The sequence below is a fragment of the Octopus sinensis genome, linkage group LG8 (assembly GCF_006345805.1).
Source record: "Octopus sinensis linkage group LG8, ASM634580v1, whole genome shotgun sequence".
NCBI lineage: Eukaryota > Metazoa > Mollusca > Cephalopoda > Octopoda > Octopodidae > Octopus > Octopus sinensis.
In genome coordinates, this window is record NC_043004.1 from 3878499 (window position 1) to 3895998 (window position 17500).

The following is a 17500-nucleotide window of genomic DNA, read 5'->3' on the forward strand; positions in this document are numbered from 1 at the left end:
CTTTTTCATCGACCACAGCTACTTTACCACCCAAGCTAACCTTTCATACCTATAGACTTTTCATTATTATTATCATCATTATTATTATTATCATTATCATATTATATTATTATTATTATTATTATTATTATTATTATTATTATTATTAATGCTATTATTATTATCAACAGCATCATCATCATCATCATCATCAGTAGTAGTAGTAGTAGTAGTAGTAGTAGTAGTAGTAGTAATAAGGCGGCAAACTGACAGAATCGTTAACACACCGGCCAAAATGCTTAGCGACATTTCGTCCGTGTTTATGTTCTGGGTTCAAATGTCGCCGAGGGTGAATGGTGGGTGTCGATGTAATCGAGGAGAGATGGGAAGCGACGAGGCAGCATATGTAAGAGGAGAAGCTGTATAGAATAGAAGGGAGTTTAGAGAGGCAACGGGATAAAATAATACCCGTATAGAAAGTGAGCGAATGCTAGATATGAAAAGGAAGGAAGGAAGAAAGAAAGAAAGAAAGAAAGAAAGAAAGAAAGAAAGAAAGAAAGAAAGAAAGAAAGAAAGAAAGAAAGAAGAAAAGAAAGAAAGGAATTAATAAATGATTTGAAACCGTGGTAAATGATGAGAAAGTAGTGGGAAGTATCTGATAGTGAGAAGAGAATGAAATATATAAATATTATAAATATATATGGTTGGCCCGGGGGTGGGGGGTAAAGAAGCAAATTATGTGAATCACTGAGAATAAAGAATGAGAGTAGATGACAAAATAAGAATAAATGAAAGAAAACACTAGAAGCAAATGGAGCCAAAATAATAATTAAGAATTTCTGGAAAAAAAACAAAAATAAACCCCGTCGTTTTGACCGGGACCAGACAAGTAATTTTAATGCTGCTTTAAAAGTTCAATTATTTATTAGAAGATAACTGACGGTGTCATAATTTGGAAACAATGGAACAGAATAAAGAAGAGAGAACGAGATGTAATCTTTTACGGTAACGACTTAACTGCTTCGCCATTCCCAGTTAATTTAAGAATGCTTGACATTTATTTCGAACAAGAGCGAAACAAATAAATGCTTTTAATGCAGTAAGCTAGTTTCAATCGATTCAAATCGATACCCAATCTCTGGTTATACAGAAGGGCATTGTGCCTAACGAGGTGGTACATTAAGTCAGGTGTTAGGATAAAAAAAAGCAAACAAAAACTCATATTCTGCTGGTCATGATGCCAAGGGCTCCACTTGATCCGATCAACGAAACAGCCTGCTCGCGAAATTAACGTGCAAGTGGCCGAGTTCTCCACAGACACGTGCACCTTTAACGTAGTTCTCAGGGAGATTCTGGATGACACAGCATGTAGCAAGGCTGGCCCCTTTGAAAGACGGGTATAACTCCTTTTTGCCATTTGGATCAACGTGAAACGAAGTAGATCAGTAAGTTGATTGCCTCAACCCTTATTCGGAGAAATTAAAATATTTAGAACAGACGAGGTTTTATTGTTTGTCTTTTACTTGTTTTAGTTATTATACTACGGCCATGCTGGAGCACCGTCTTGAAGGGTTTATTCAAGCGAATCGACCCCAGTGTTTTTTCTTTTTTGTTTTAAAGCTTGATACTTATTCTATAAGTCTCTTTGCTGAACCGCTGGATTACGCCACGTAAACAAACCAACACCGGTTGTCAAGTGGTAGGGAGAACAAACACACACACACATTTATTTATGGAGCGGGTTACTCCCAGTTTCCGTCTGCATATCCACTCTCAAGGTTTTATTCCGTCCGAGGCTTAGAGTAGAAGGCACTTGCTCATGATGTCTCCTTTTTCAATTCACTTATTTCTTAGACTGATCTTTCTGACTTTGTTTCCCTGACCCCTATAAAAGTTTTATGAGTTAGGGGTCTTGGCCAAGGTAATATCACAGCTCGTATCAGGAGGAACATTCTGCCAACGGTACAGCGCAATCCATTCAGCTACCTAGTTTACTGAGAATATTGGTTCAAATTTTGGCAGAAGGCTAGCAATTTGGATGGGAAGGGGGTTTAAAAGCGGAATACATCGACCCCAATGATCAACTGGTCCTTATTTGATAGGTACGAGGTATTCATGTCTTCACCCACTCAGATTCGTTTTTGACTCATTCTGGGATCGATAAAATAAATATTAGATATTAGGGGTCTGTGTCTCTCTCTGTCTCTGTTTCTCCCTGTCTCTATCTGTCAGTCTCTCTCTCTTCCTCTCTCTCTCTCTCTCTCTCTCTCTCTCTATATATATATATATATATATATATATATATATATATATATATCAAAATAAGCAACAGGATATCAAGAGGTGATGCAGTACGACCGTTTCAAGCGGCTCCATTTAATTGAGCAATGCAATCATTGCATCAATTGAAATGCAGGGCTATCCTCTGCTGCATAAATAAATAAATAGAACTTTTTATTCAGTTGGACACATTAATATAATTTTACTCAATGCTCTAATTGAGCAAGAAGATGGAAAGAGTCCATGTTGCTACTAATGTAGCTAAGAATATACCACACTTCTAAGAACTGTATGAAGTTTGTTGGGGTCTTAACTGGTAAAGGATTGCGATTCATTTTTAATTTGTTAGATTTTTATTAACTACCAAATCTAAGACTATAGGACTGTGTCTGTTTAGAATGGGGGGCAGGAGTGAGTTGACAGCACATAGATGGGTATGGTCATAAATATTGTCAAGATTTTTAGGATTAGTATAAAGTAACTGTGTATAAAGGAGGCTGGGTAGGGGAAGACCCCCAAATCAAGATGTTAATTACCAGTTAAAGGGGCAAGACGCTAATAAAACCTATGATGTTAATACAAAGGAAATTATCATGGGGTACTATGGGTGATTGTTTATAAACAATATTGTTATGTTGTATAAAGATAAAATTTAAGATTATTAAAAATGATATTATAACCAGAATAGATAAAAATATATATATATATATATATATATATATATAATATATATATATATATATATATATATATACTAATTTTCAACATTAGAAAGGGAAGATTACATAGAATTAGTTTAATATTCATTCATGTTGTACCTAATAATTTACTTGTTAGGTGGTTTTTATAAAGACTGCTCTGAGTATTTACTTATAGAATATTGGGGCGATAAATCATGCTATCTATATATTAATTTTAAGCTAAGAATCAGAAAAAAACGGAAAAAATTATGTACACTCTCTCTCTCTCTCTCACACACACACACACATATATATATACATTGCATATATACATATATATATACATATATATATACATGCATATGAGCATATACATACATATATACATACACACACATACCCGTAGATACAAAAATATGCGTGTGTGTATGTGTGTGAATGTGTACGTATGCATGTAGACATTCGCGACATCTAATGAGTGAAGCAGAGTTGGAAGATGATGTAATCAAAAAAAGTTACAGACAAATGGAGACATGTGATTTAGGCACGCGCACACACACACACACACACACACACACACACACACAATTTAATCTGTAATCACACACTATTGTGCATATGTACCCTTGCACGCAAACTTGCAGACATAAAGAGGGCTGATGATGTTTGTAAAGTTGATATTATTATTATTATTATTATTATTATTATTATTATTATTAGTAGTAGTAGTAGTAGTAGTAGTAGTAGTAGTAGTAGTAGTAGTAGTAGAAGGAGTAAAGTGAGAATTCATAACTAACACACTTCATTAATTACGAAAGCTAGCAGTCCCTATGTGCGACCTGCTTATCAGGTGTAATTAATTAATTAAATTGAGTAAAAATGTCCAAAGTCTGCGAGATATGACAGAGTCATTATCTTTCCGAAACAGATTCTATATTATCGCACTGGAACCATGAGGGTGGCGTAATGCCCGGAACTGTGACAATGGCGTAACATAAACGGCCATAATTCTCTACTAAAAATGGGCGTCCATGTTATAAAACCTCATTATTATAATGATTAGAATGGTGGTGAGAGTAGAGGCTTGGCAAACTCAGTTGAGCATCGGATAAAATATTTTGCCGTATGTTTACCGGCTCTTTTCGATAAAATAAAATAGCAGTGAAGTACTGGGATCGATTTAATCGATTAACGTTTCCCTGATAATTGCAGGCCTCGTGCTTAAATTAGAAGGGATTTTGATAGTCAGAAAGGCTGTAGGTTGGCAGATTCGTTAATGACGGTCAAAATGCAGAATTTGTCCGGAGGTCATTACATTTTGCGTTCAAACTCGACCGAGGTGAACTGTACCATTTAACTTTCAAGGTCGACAAAATAAAGGATCAGGAAAGTGCTTGGGATGATTTTATCGACTAACTCCCTACCCCACCCCACCCCGCCTCGGAATCTGCGACCTCGTACCTATGAGGAATCTGTGATCTCGCACCTAGGGGTGATCGTTGTTAGGGTTGTGGATAACAGAATCTGCAGAAATCCGGACAAAATGTTATAAATCTTTCCCGGATTAAGTTTACTTTTTCTTTTGTCCGGATTGATAACACTAGAATTTCATATTTTCCTAGTCGAAGTTGACTTTATTTTCATCCTTTCGAGGGCGATGAAATAAGTACCAGTACTGGGGTCGACGTAATTGACCTTTCCTCTTCCCAGACATTTTAGGCCTTGTGCCAAAGCAGAACGGTTTTGATTGAAGCAATTTCATTTTAGATATATCTCTAATAGCCTTGGAAAAGCATAAACATCACAACTTCCATACTGAAATACAGAGAATGTGTGTGAAACCAGGAAGCAACATTATCTATCTAAATTCCTTTCTATAAAGTACAGAGAGAGCAAGATGATTGTAGGGATGTGGCAAGATGTCGCCATTTCGATTACTTGGTTCAGGTCGTGCTGTCGCCGCAATAGGAGAGGCCCATGACCTTTTATCGAGCTTCTGACTCTGGTTCAAGGAAGGAAGATATTCTCAACCCGAAAACCTGATCTGAAAGCTTTCAACAGTTAAACTTTGTTAGAGGCACCCCATCACAAATTAAACCGTAGCAGGATTTGAACTCGGAGCGCAAAACGCTGGAATAAATGCCGCACGACAATCCGTCTGACGCTCTCCCGCTTCCACCAATCTACGCCATTAAACTGGATCGACGTTTGCTTTACAGAGTTGACCACAGAGAATCAACCGAACCGGCAGAGAGTCGACAGAACCGACAGAGAGTCGACAGAACCGGCAGAGAGTCAACAGAACCAAAAGAGAGTCAGACGAAACGTATTGAACAAGTTTGTCTTTGGTCTGCCATTCCATCACCTCAGGCAAATTCCTCACCATTTTGGTTCGCGTTCAGTATTTCATGAGAAGTTAAGGCTTGTTTTGGTGACCAAACAAAAACTCAACACAGATTCCGAACGGAGGCCCTTTATTTATGCAAAATACGTTTATCAAATGAATTTTGATGTACACACATATTTATGAACATGTCTTTCTTTAGCGGTGTATTACATAATCACACACACACACACACACACACACACACACACACACACTCACATACATACACATATACAGACACAAATAATTTTATTACAGAACAATTATATTATGAAATTATATAACATACAGGCTACAATTACGTACACACAAGCACACACACACACACATTCACATACACATACACACACTGGTATATTGTATGACGACACGTGCAAGAAAAACATGAGTAGAGAGAGAATTCCAGTGGGGTGAGGGTCATGTAAGGAAGGACTGGGTGATTAGTAGAGGAGGTGGTAGGGCTGAACAAAAAAGGGGGATGGAAAGAGGAGAGAGTAGTGCGTCGGGAATGCCTGAGTGGTGGCAGCAGTCAGAACTAAACAGTTCTGAGGAGCAAAGATTATTATAATAACTGGGAGTGGGGGGGAGACAGGCAGACAGACAGACATACAGACAGACAGACAGACAGACAATCTCAGTCGAATGACGAAAAGAAGTAAAAGATAAAAGATAAAATACACACACACACACACACACACACACACACTCATACACACACACATATATATATATATATAGACATATATAACACGCGTAAGCATCTACATAAATATGTGTATATATGTGTATGTGTGTATGCATGTATGAGAGTGTGTGGTGCATATATGCACGTGTATGATTATGTACATAGCTGTGTGTGTGTGTGTGTTTGTGTGTGTGGTGATTTTATTTTGACACATATGCACGCGTACATAGAAAATAAAATAAACATGAAAAAAAGCTACATACTTAAACATGTATCTGTTATCGAATACGATTGTTGTTTCGTTTAATACATATAAAAATAAATATTTAATTCTTAATAAGCTTCTTCCATTGAATAAATGTGTCTTTAAAGAACAATTGTTTTAATGAGATAATTGTTGGCAGCCATTTCTTTCCTTTCACCAATTTACCTTTATCTCCTTCTCTCACGAATTCGATAAAATTATTTAATGAAATACTAAAAATAAAATTATTTAATAAAATACAAAACTAAACTCTAAAATGAAACATAGAATAAAGCGTTTATTTTATTTTATTTTTTTCATTTTATTCATTATAAACTAATTCTGAGACATATTAATTACGAAACGTTGGCTGATTTCGTTTGACTTGAATCTCATTCTAGGCATGTAATATGCTGTGGTTGTTGTTATTTGGCCTTTGTCGTCTCTGGATAAAAAAAAATGAGACCTATAATGAAGAGAGTTCCAATCTTGACGATGTTGCAGTTTATTCACACATACACACACAATGGCACTCCGTCGGTTAGGACAATGAGGGTTCCAGTTGAGCCGATCAACGGAACAGCCTCTTTCTGAAATTAGTAAGTGGCTAAGCGCTCCACAAACACGCATGTCCTTAGCGTAAATTCTCGGGTAAATTCAGCGTCAGACAGAATATGGCAAGGCTGGCCCATTGAATTACAGGTACAAATCATTTTAGTGTAGTAGAACAACGTGAAATGAAGTATTTTGCTCAAGGGCACAACGTGCCGCCGCCAGGAAACGAACTCACGATCTTCTGATCGTGAACCGAATAGACTAACCACTGAGCCACGTTCCTTCGCTCTTATTCACGCATGGAGCATCCAGGACCACATTATCCAGTGCAAATGATGTGATATGAGGGAGATTTGGTTGTTGTTTGTTTCAGATCAAGTGATGGTGAGACGGCTTATAGATATAGCACTGTTTCCATGCTATTGTCTGAAACGTTTTGTCCGGACAAAATGAATGCCGGACAAAATGCTGTTTCAATTCAATTTATTTCATTTCATGTTGTACTTCTAAGTTCAAATTCCACACATAGTTTAGATTTTCCTTTTATCCTTCTGCGTTCGATAGAACACCAAACAGCTAAGCACTGGGCTATAATCGACAAACTGTTTACCTCGAGCCTTATATCAGGCCACCACCCCAGAAAAGCAATCCACTGTGGTCTGAAATATTCATTTACAGGCAATAAGCCAGATTAGGAATGCGCTCTCGACCGGCGCCCATGGAGCCCTCCGGACAACCCAAGTGTACCTTGAGACGGAACTGTATGCATCCGTGGCTTAACAAATTTATAGCGTTCTGGATGCTGGAATGAGTAGGGTACCTTTTATAATTTCACATTTCTAGGTTCAAATCTTGGCCGGGACTACTTTGCTTTTCATCTTTCTGCGGTCGATACCACAAAAATCAATTCCAAAGTATGACGACAATGTAATCGATCGTGTTTTTTCTTAAATACGTCGTCGGTTGTGTAAATTTAAGAAATCACTGTGTCCTTAGAAGTTCCTTAAGCTACGAGGACGGTTCGTATCAGGGGTTTCCGTGAGGTTATATGTATCAAAGACAAACCTATATCAGCCCTAGATAAGATGCCTCTCTATCGCAAATGAGTTTTTTTTTTTCAAGACAGACGAAACGCGGCACTAGATACCAACGAAGCTGTCACTGTTGCTGTTGTTGCTATAGGTTACAATGCTGGCATCGGCCATTTTGATGAAGCTGTTAAGATTTGTAGGACTGGGCCATTGACACAGCGCTGATAAGATACGAACTCTGAACAGTTCAGTTGGCTATCCGGGATTCCATTGCTTTGGCCAATGATATGGTATGATAAATGTAAGAAGACAAAACTTTATGCGAACTTTCATTTGTCATACCATAATTAACATTTCCGTCTCTATACAGGCCTTCCAAAAAGGCACGAATCCTTCCTAAGCTCCCTTTGTTAGAGGCTTGTAGTATTGCACTCAATTTATACCCCAATAGGCTTTAAATTCCATTTACAACAAACAAGAAGAGTCAGTAACCAGGTTACATCCGAAGCCAACTGAATTCATTCACATCAGACGTGAGCAGCCAATGAGGTATTCAAAAATAGTTGGAAAATCATTATTTGTTTAATAAAGTGCACAAAACTGTGAAGATCACAGTAACGCTGTGTACACATATTTTTAACTGACTCTTGCACACGAAATTGTGAAATGCATTCGCTGAGGGATTTTGTATCAGAAACAAATTCTCTCTATATATTTGTATGTAAAAACACAGCAAGTCGTGTTCTAAGTGACGCCAACGGACAGCCAGACACACTGTTTTGGCATAATTTCGCCTCTTCAGTAGCGGATACTGCCTCCTCGTTCATTCGGGGCTAGGTCGGAACTTCTGCTCTTATATAGAAACAGTAAATAATTATTTTACTGCTGTGAAGTTATCACTTCCTCTTCTTGCAAAGGTAAGGAGGTGATCGAGGCTGGAGAAAGTAAAAACATCAATGGAGACAGTAAGAAAAGAATGAAAAATAAAAAAATAAAACATGAGTCCATCTTTCGCGAATGGGATGCGGGAAACCCCTTATAAAAAGGTACTGATTCTAGAACTTAAACTTCACCGTTGTCTTAATAAATTTCCTGGAAAAGCCAAGACAAAAGTCAACAAAACTCAGCGCTAGTTGAGAATATAGGACACTTGTACGTCCAATCCCAGAGTAATAGACACACCAATAGAGTGTCAACAGAGTGATGGAATCTTAGAGATTCGACGAACATTGAAGATCCTCAAAGGCTATTCAGGTGACCTCTTTTGCGGGAGGCAATGTGGAGGGAGCATCGCCGAAGTCATGGGGTGAAGAGCCTGATTTCTATCCTGTGACTGCTTATGACCCCTTTGTGGGTGGATTGCTTTTATTTGTTTTGAGTACAAAGTTTTAATCTGTTTTAATAAATTGTATTGCATTTTTCCCAGCCTTCTTCTTTACACACACACACACAGTATACTGTTCCGTGAAAGTAAATTCAACAAAATTGTAGAACTTCATTCAGTGAGAGATAAATAGCATTTAATGTACGCAGTAAAAAGATACACGCCACTAATAGTTTCAAGTATTGGAGAGGCGAGTCTAAGCGGGTTTTATAACACGCCTTGTGTGTGTGTGTGTGTGTTTCTGGGTATGAGGCACACATGGATTCCACAGGATACATCATTATTAATCTTAGTGAGATATTTTCCACCAAAACAACACAAAAGGTGTCCATATGAACTATAAATTATTTGATAAATAAGTTTGTAGAGTGAAAGAAAAGGTGAAAAGAGTCGCATTGTTGTATAAAACACAGAGCATAGGGACAGACCCCAAAACGCATATACACTAATACATATGCACACACATTCACACACACACACACACACACACACACACACACACACACACACACACACACGTCCACATGTTTTGTAAACCCATTTTCATGACATTGTATTGTATGGTAATAAAGAAAGAATTGCTGTTGTTGTCGTCGTCGATAGAACTGTAAATGGCAGAACAGGCAAAAGCCGGAATAAAAATGCCTTATCGATTTTACTCCATTTACTTTCAAACTGCAAATACATCCGGGAACGACTTTGACTTTCATCCTACCGGAGTAGATAGAATATATACCAGTTAAATATTGGGAGCGATTAAATACACTTTGTCCCCTCAATTGTTACAAATCATTATTATTACTACTGCTGACATTTCATTTTCGTTTCACTGAAATTTGGGAGCGTTTGATTTAAGCTGAGAGACTTGCCAAATAGATGCTGTTAATTTTATCTAATTATTTTTTCCTAATTGCAAGAAATATTGAAATGAACCAAAATAGCGGGGATTTTTGGTCCCCGTGTGTGCTCCTGCTCTGCTTTGTCCATTCTCTAAAAATGGACTAAGCGGTGTAGGAGCACACATGGGGGTTCTTTTTTTCCTGTTGCAAGAATGAGAAAGAAATACAAGTGAGAAATGGGAATCAATCACAGAAACCCATAAACATATCTCCTTTAATGATTATTCACATTAACCCAATGTTCGTTTGACTTTATTCCATATACGCATCTATCACTCAGTCATTCATGATGAGTGGTAGATACAGTGTGACCGAGAGATCAGCTTTTCAAATTCTTGGCTCCGGTACTATGCTCTATTTGTGCCTAGATGGCTCAGTTTATTGAGCTGTACATAGGTGACACATGGTAAGAACATCTAGTTGTTGAATGTAGATTCCAGCCAAAAACCGATGAGTGTTTCATTAGCTGGAGGTGCTCAGTTTAATTATTCCACAGTGTATAACCAGGAGAAGAATGAGCTCAAATGATTTGACTGTCACAGTTGAACAACATGAGTGACCTAAAAGTTGACGCCGGAGCCTTTGTGAGATCGCCGATGTACAAGAAAAAGTAGACTAATCTGTCGCGAATATACCTATCCCATCGCCTTAAAAACAAAACAAAACAAAACATTGGAAAATGTAGTTCTAGACATTATACCCGAAATAAAAGACGAGATGGTCACAAATGGAACACTATTGAACACAGTGAGGAAAGTGTGATATGCCAGATATGATAAGATATGCATGTGGATCGTGGAAAGATCAGTAATCGACCATCGTAAAAAGATGTTAATCTCTCGTGTAATTGTAAAAATATTTTGCTGTGTGTAACGGATGCAATGGTGAATGTTTTGTTGGCGCAAAGTCTATCTTGGTTTTCTACCATGAATGGCTGAATAACAACGACATCGAGTGATTAAGGATTTCTTCATTAGTGTGTAGCGTTACGTTCATGTCGTTTTATGGATCCGAATTGTGCAAGAAACGGTAAATCTCTTAGCACCCTATCTATTATAGAATCTACAATTTACTGCTTTTTTACCCGAGATGTGTGCCTTTGTGTCCAGCCTTGCTCAACAGAACCAAAAAACCCCCTCCTCCGGATGTCTTTGACGGACTTCATTCAGTTGCACTTCTTCCCATTAAGCCTCCAACCTAACTATAACTCCCTCTCTTTCTCCCACCTACTTTTCCAACCACCTACCCAAGAGGCCCTGAAAAAAAACCATGGACTCTCTCCTTTCTAATTTAAATCTACCATAAAAGCAGTTAGAAATCAAATGTTTTAAGCGTTGCCGGCTGTTGAAAGACTGAAACTACGATCCATGTTCAAACCAGGCTAGTGTTTTAGTCATTTCATTTATTCCGTTCACTCCTTGTATTTTCCGCCACATTCAATGCCTCGATAAAGCAGCATCCATCCATGATATGCAACATTCAGAATTTAGAGAACATTTTACATCAATTTATATAACCCTTTCTACTATAGGCACAAGGCCTGAAATTCGAGGGAGGGCGATGAGTCGATTACATCAACCCCAGTCTTCAACTGGCTCTAATTTTATTGACCCCGAAAGGATGAAAGGCAAAGTCGACCTCGGCAGAACTTGAACACAAAACGTAGCGGCAGACGAAATACCGCTAAGCATTTCGCCCGGTGTGCTAACGTTTCTGCCAGCTCGCCACCTTACATCAATTTATATAACTGAGAATTCAGGCATATTATTATTATTATTATTATTATTATTATTATTATTATTATTATTATTATATATGTTTCCCATTTTTTCTCGTTGTTTACGTTTTTCATGTTATTTTCAGTGTTGGTGACGTCCTGTACTCATATATGCATGTATATATATATTATATTATATTATATTATATTATATCATATTATATTATATTATATTCTACTATATTATATTATATTATATTATATTATATATTATTTATTACACACACACACACACACACACACACACACACACACACACACATATATATATATATATATATATATATATATATATGTGTGTGTGTGTGTGTGTGTGTATGTATGTATGTATGTATGTATGTATGTATGTATGTATATTTGTATGTATGTATGTTTGTATGTATGTATGTATGCATGTATGTATGTATGTATGTATGTATGTATGTATGTATGTATGTATACATATGCCCATTAGATAAAACTTCGCTCTGTGAAAATATAATTGTTTTGTATTGTTCTGAATGATTTAATTGCAACCATATTTCTCACAGCAATGGAAAAATATTCACAACAGTCATTACAGAACGCTGCTTTAGAGCAAATTCTTGAAGTTTTCTTTCAAGAAATCTATAAATCTATACAACTTATATCATTATTCTGTGTACAAGCTTCTCTATAAGACACCTCGATCTGTATAACAATTTTTGAAATTGAAAATATTAAATGTGAATAATTGCTATAACTATATGTGTGTGTGTGCCCAATACATACATATTTCTTTATTACCCACAAGGGGCTAAACATAGAGGGGACAAACAAGGACAGACATAGGTATTAAGTCGATTACATCGACCCCAGTGCGTAACTGGTACTTAATTTATCGACCCCGAAAGGATGAAAGGCAAATCAACCTCGGCGGAATTTGAACTCACAACGTAACGACAAGCGAAATACCTATTTCTTTATTACCCACAAGGGGCTAAACACAGAGGGGACAAACAAGGACAGACATAGGTATTAAGCCGATTACATCGATCCCAGTGCGTAACTGGTACTTAACTTATCGACCCCGAAAGGATGAAAGGCAAAGTCGACCTCGGCGGAATTTGAACTCACAACGTAACGGCAGACGAAATACCGCTAAGCATTTCGCCCGGCGTGCTAACGTTACTGCCAGCTCGCCGCCTTAATGTGCCCAATACATACATGCAGATATATATGTGTGTGTGTGTGTGCGTGTGCACATATATATATATACAGTAATCTCTCTACTATCGCGAGTGTTACGTTCCAAAAGGCCCCGCGATAGGTGAAAATCCGCGAAGTAGAAACAATACTGTACTGTATATCTTTTTATTATTTTTATAATTTGTATATATTTATTTCATCATAAATGCAAAGCAACACCACGGAGGATTCGACGTAAGCTTAAATAATAAACCGCGATAGATGAACCGCGATATGGAGAGGAATTACTGTATGTATGTATGTATATATATATATATATATATAATACAAATGCATACTTATATGCATATATACATCCTCACGTATATCCCGAGTGGAGGCGCGTTGCCCAGTGATTGTAGTTTGGGGTTCAATTCCTGGAGTAGGCAGATCGTTGTAATTTTGAGCAAGGCACTTCATTTTCCTTCACTCCGGTTTACTCAGCTGTAAGTTAGTATCAAGAGAGTGCTGGTACCGCCCTCTCTTCCTTCAGCTGTCACATTCTCCGTGCTCGGGAGGCCGAGACAGTGTCTTACTCTGTTTACGACTGCACACGCCCCTTAAGTAATTATCGAAAGCACAAGCCAACAAGTCACACCCGTTTACCTAAGAGCATAGATTTGGATTGAGTCTGTCACTTGCTATTCTGAGCTGAGTCTCACTTGTAGGTGAATAAGATCTTCAGAATAGCGGGAGACTGACTGCAACAGAATAAAATATAATATTAATCTCTCTAGTATGGTATCGAGTGCTCCCCATATCTATAACGTGGCACTTCGTCGATTGCAACGACGAGCGTTTCAGTTGATCCGATCAACGGACCAGCCTGCTCGTGAAATTAACTTGCAAGTGGCTGAGCACTCCACAGACACGTGTACCCTTAACGTAGTTCTCAGGGCAGATTCAGTGTGACACAGAGTGTGACAAGGCTGACTTCTTTGAAATACAGGTACAACAGAAACAGGAAGAAAGAGTGAGAGAAAGATGTGGTGAAAGAGTACAGCAGGGTTCGCCTCCACCCCTTGCCGGAGCAATATACGAGCAATAAACGAGCAATATATATATATATATATATATATAATATATATATATATATGTGAAAAATGAAGTTCGAAAATGCTGCTGTATTATACAATTTTTAATTTTTATATATACATTATAACATGTTTCAGTTATATATATATATATATATATAATGTCTTTGCTGTTATGTAATGGTGTAATAAAGTATTGATTGGGTATTATCTGATGGTTGATGTTTGATTGATTTAAGTATGTTTCTCCATTTTCTAATTTTGAATATATATATATATATATACATACATGTATGTGTTACGTGTGTGTGTGCAAAAATATAATTGGAAAACGACGTAAATATGGTTTTTTCCTAGTTTTGATAAAATATCGTTTCACCTCTGACTTTACATAAACCAAGCTTTAACTGAGAAACACGTGACTATGTAGGCCTCTTATTTGATTCCTTTGTCTCTTCCTTCAGTTTTAATGGCGTCGTTTGTTATTAAATCTATCATAAATCTTCGATAATTTTTTTAACTTTCTACTTAATCCCACAATATGTTAAAAACTGAAACGAATTCTTTCTAATTTTCTGTAAATCTTGAAAATGGATGCTAGACATGTTCTGCTTTTAATGTCAGAAAGCAGAAGAAGGTGACCGGACATAATTGTTTGCACACTCGACAAAATACTTAGCGGCATTTTTCTCGGCTTTACATTCTGAGTTCAAGTTCCGCCGAGGTCAACTTCGCCTTTCAGCCTTTCGGGGTCGGTAAAATAAGTACCAGTTGATATGACTGACTAGCCCCTCCTCACAATATTTCAGGCCTTGTACCCATAATATAAAGAAATATAAGCAAACATAATCCCGCTGCTGACAGCAGCAAGGACCCACGTAAAAGACATTTTGTAAGTGATCTCTGCACACCCACATAATAACTCTGAAGACAGTGAGGTCTGAGGAAAAGGTGTGTGACCTCCAGAAAATCTTTCTGATCATTTAAAAGTCTACACTTCCCTTTTGGTGTTATCTTACTCTGTTTATGAGCGGAACATTTTGGTTTGTCTCTTAAAGTTGTCAGTTTAAATGTTATAATAACAGGAATTTTCTCGCTGTCAGCTGTATGGGGGGAACTGTTCAATACGAGGACTGTCAGAGGAGAGAACCTGCACACATAAATCTCCGTTATAGGATTAAGGGATATATTTTGTGTTTAGAAATATTTAAATTTTTAATTTTGGTTTCGTCTGAAATACAATCTTAGGCTTTGTACAGTTTTTTTTTATAACCAAATAAAATGGAATTCGAGCAAAAATCAATTAGTAAACGTTTTTCAGTCCATGGCCAGTTCTTAAAGAACAGAGCAAACAAATAATGAAAGATGTTCTTTTTTTTTTACCCAGACATGCTGTATCTAGGATTATACAGGGCGCCCCCTCAAAACTGATATCATTTCAGAGTCTGATAACAAAGCCAATTCTCGCTCAAATGATTTTGGGATCGGACATACCAGTGATAATGACATTGTGCTGTTGAAATGGCCACCACGTTCACCTGACTAGATACCTTTTGGGGCTTTCTTTCTATGGTGCTATGTGAAAGGAACGGTCTATATCCCACCTCTTCCCACAGGAACTCAAGCAGAGAATCAATGAGGCTCTGGAGAATATTACGCAAGACATTCTACAGCGTGTCTGGCAGGAGCTGGACGACCGACTTAACGTGTGTCATGTCACATGCGTTGCGCATATTGAACATTTGTGAAGCTTTGTGAAATCCGTTATAGAATCTATAAAATCCTTCTGAATCTCTTGTTTGAATTTTAATAAATAAATCTTTATTGTTCAACATGAAACCTATTTAATTTCGTTTGCCTCAGACATGTAGTTACTCAGATATTCACATTTCAAATGATGTCAATTTTTTGGGAGGACACCCTTTGTTATCAATATGTTCTTCAGACAAAGGGCGTGATTTGTAAGAGATTTGGCTGCTACTTCTAAAAGAACAGACCAAAGGAATCAGTTACAATTAATTATCTCCAATAATCTCTGGAAAACTGAAGTCGAAATCGGTTGACTAAAACTTTTGTCGTAGTTTGATGTTTGTACATATAAAAAAAACCATAGCGACTGATGTAGAGGCTTACACAGAAAGATCAACGTCTGGACAATGTCCGCCCTTCCTCGTAAATTGTCCAAATCATTTACGCTACCATCGACTACAGAAAATGTATGAATATCACAGAACATCGACTCCTAATTACTGAAAATAAAAGTATTTAACTTTGCTTCTGTGAGATAAAAACACAATTTGAAATTATGACGATTGCCATTGAGCAGAAGCACATTTCAGATAATCCTAACTCGGTGATAGCTAATTACTTTCACTCATATTGTTAATAAGCGTGCGAAGTATGGGAGTCTTTGTGCTTTCCCACCTCCCTGAAGGCAATAGGAGTGAACCATGAAGGAACCACAAGATAGGATTGGTTAGTCCATACTACTCCGTGAGGAGCACAGGCCAGGTTCCTGGGTTTTCTAATGTCCATTGCAGGATTACCGATTTTCACCCGCTGGGAGGACTGGCGCCAACTGAAATGAAATGTTTTGCTCAAGAATACATCACAACACTCAGTTCAGGAATCGAAACTACAATCTTACAATCACGAATCCAACACCCTAAATATTACGCTATTCGCCTTCACACAAGGTAGTATTAGTAACCAAAATTTTCCTCCAAAATCTCACCCAGACATATTAAAAAGAAAAAGAATATGTGACGAAAAAATGTTATGACAGGCACCGTTTGAATACTTTTAATCATCGGCTCCTTCTCTCAAGGTAGTCATGGAGTCCAAAGAACAAGAAGAAGCGAAGACGCAGTTCTTTAATAGGGAAGTATGGAACGGTTCCTTTTATTTGTCCATTTAATTGGTCAAGTCAGTGGGTGTCAGCGTTTTGATCAAAGGATCGAATCGTTTCTTACTTTTTCTTTTTAGTACTGAATGGTGGAATCATTAGAATTCGTTACGACTCTGTGTTTTGAGTTCAAATTCTACAGACATCAACTTTGCCTTTCATCCTTACAGGATTGATAAATAAAAGAAAAAGAAGAAAAGTAACAGACCAGCATCTTTTTTTCTTTCTGAATGAAATTTGGGTGGAAAATCACAAAAATTACAGAAAAATAATTTTGTTAGACACCCTGGTTTATCAAGAATTACTTCGCCGATGAGAATGTGTGTGTGTATATATATATGAAGGTTGATATATATATATATATATATATGGAACACGAGTTGATATATATATATGGAAAAAAGTCAAGGTAGAAAATGCTGAAATAATTTTATAAAAAACCTTTCAGCACCGGT

At 37.2% G+C, this 17500-nt stretch overlaps 1 protein-coding gene and 1 long non-coding RNA gene across 3 annotated transcripts in view; both read right to left on the minus strand.

Annotated features, from left to right (window-relative positions):
* The window catches only part of LOC115214755, an 81250-nt gene that overhangs the window by 60431 nt on the left and 3319 nt on the right, over positions 1 to 17500 (minus strand). The gene's annotated exons all lie outside the window — the stretch shown is intronic.
* Positions 2739 to 12877, minus strand: LOC118764478. The gene is made up of 3 exons (XR_005000285.1): positions 12867 to 12877; positions 3779 to 3781; positions 2739 to 2824 (listed from the first exon to the last, which is right to left on the minus strand). It is a non-coding gene; the product is annotated as an uncharacterized LOC118764478 (long non-coding RNA).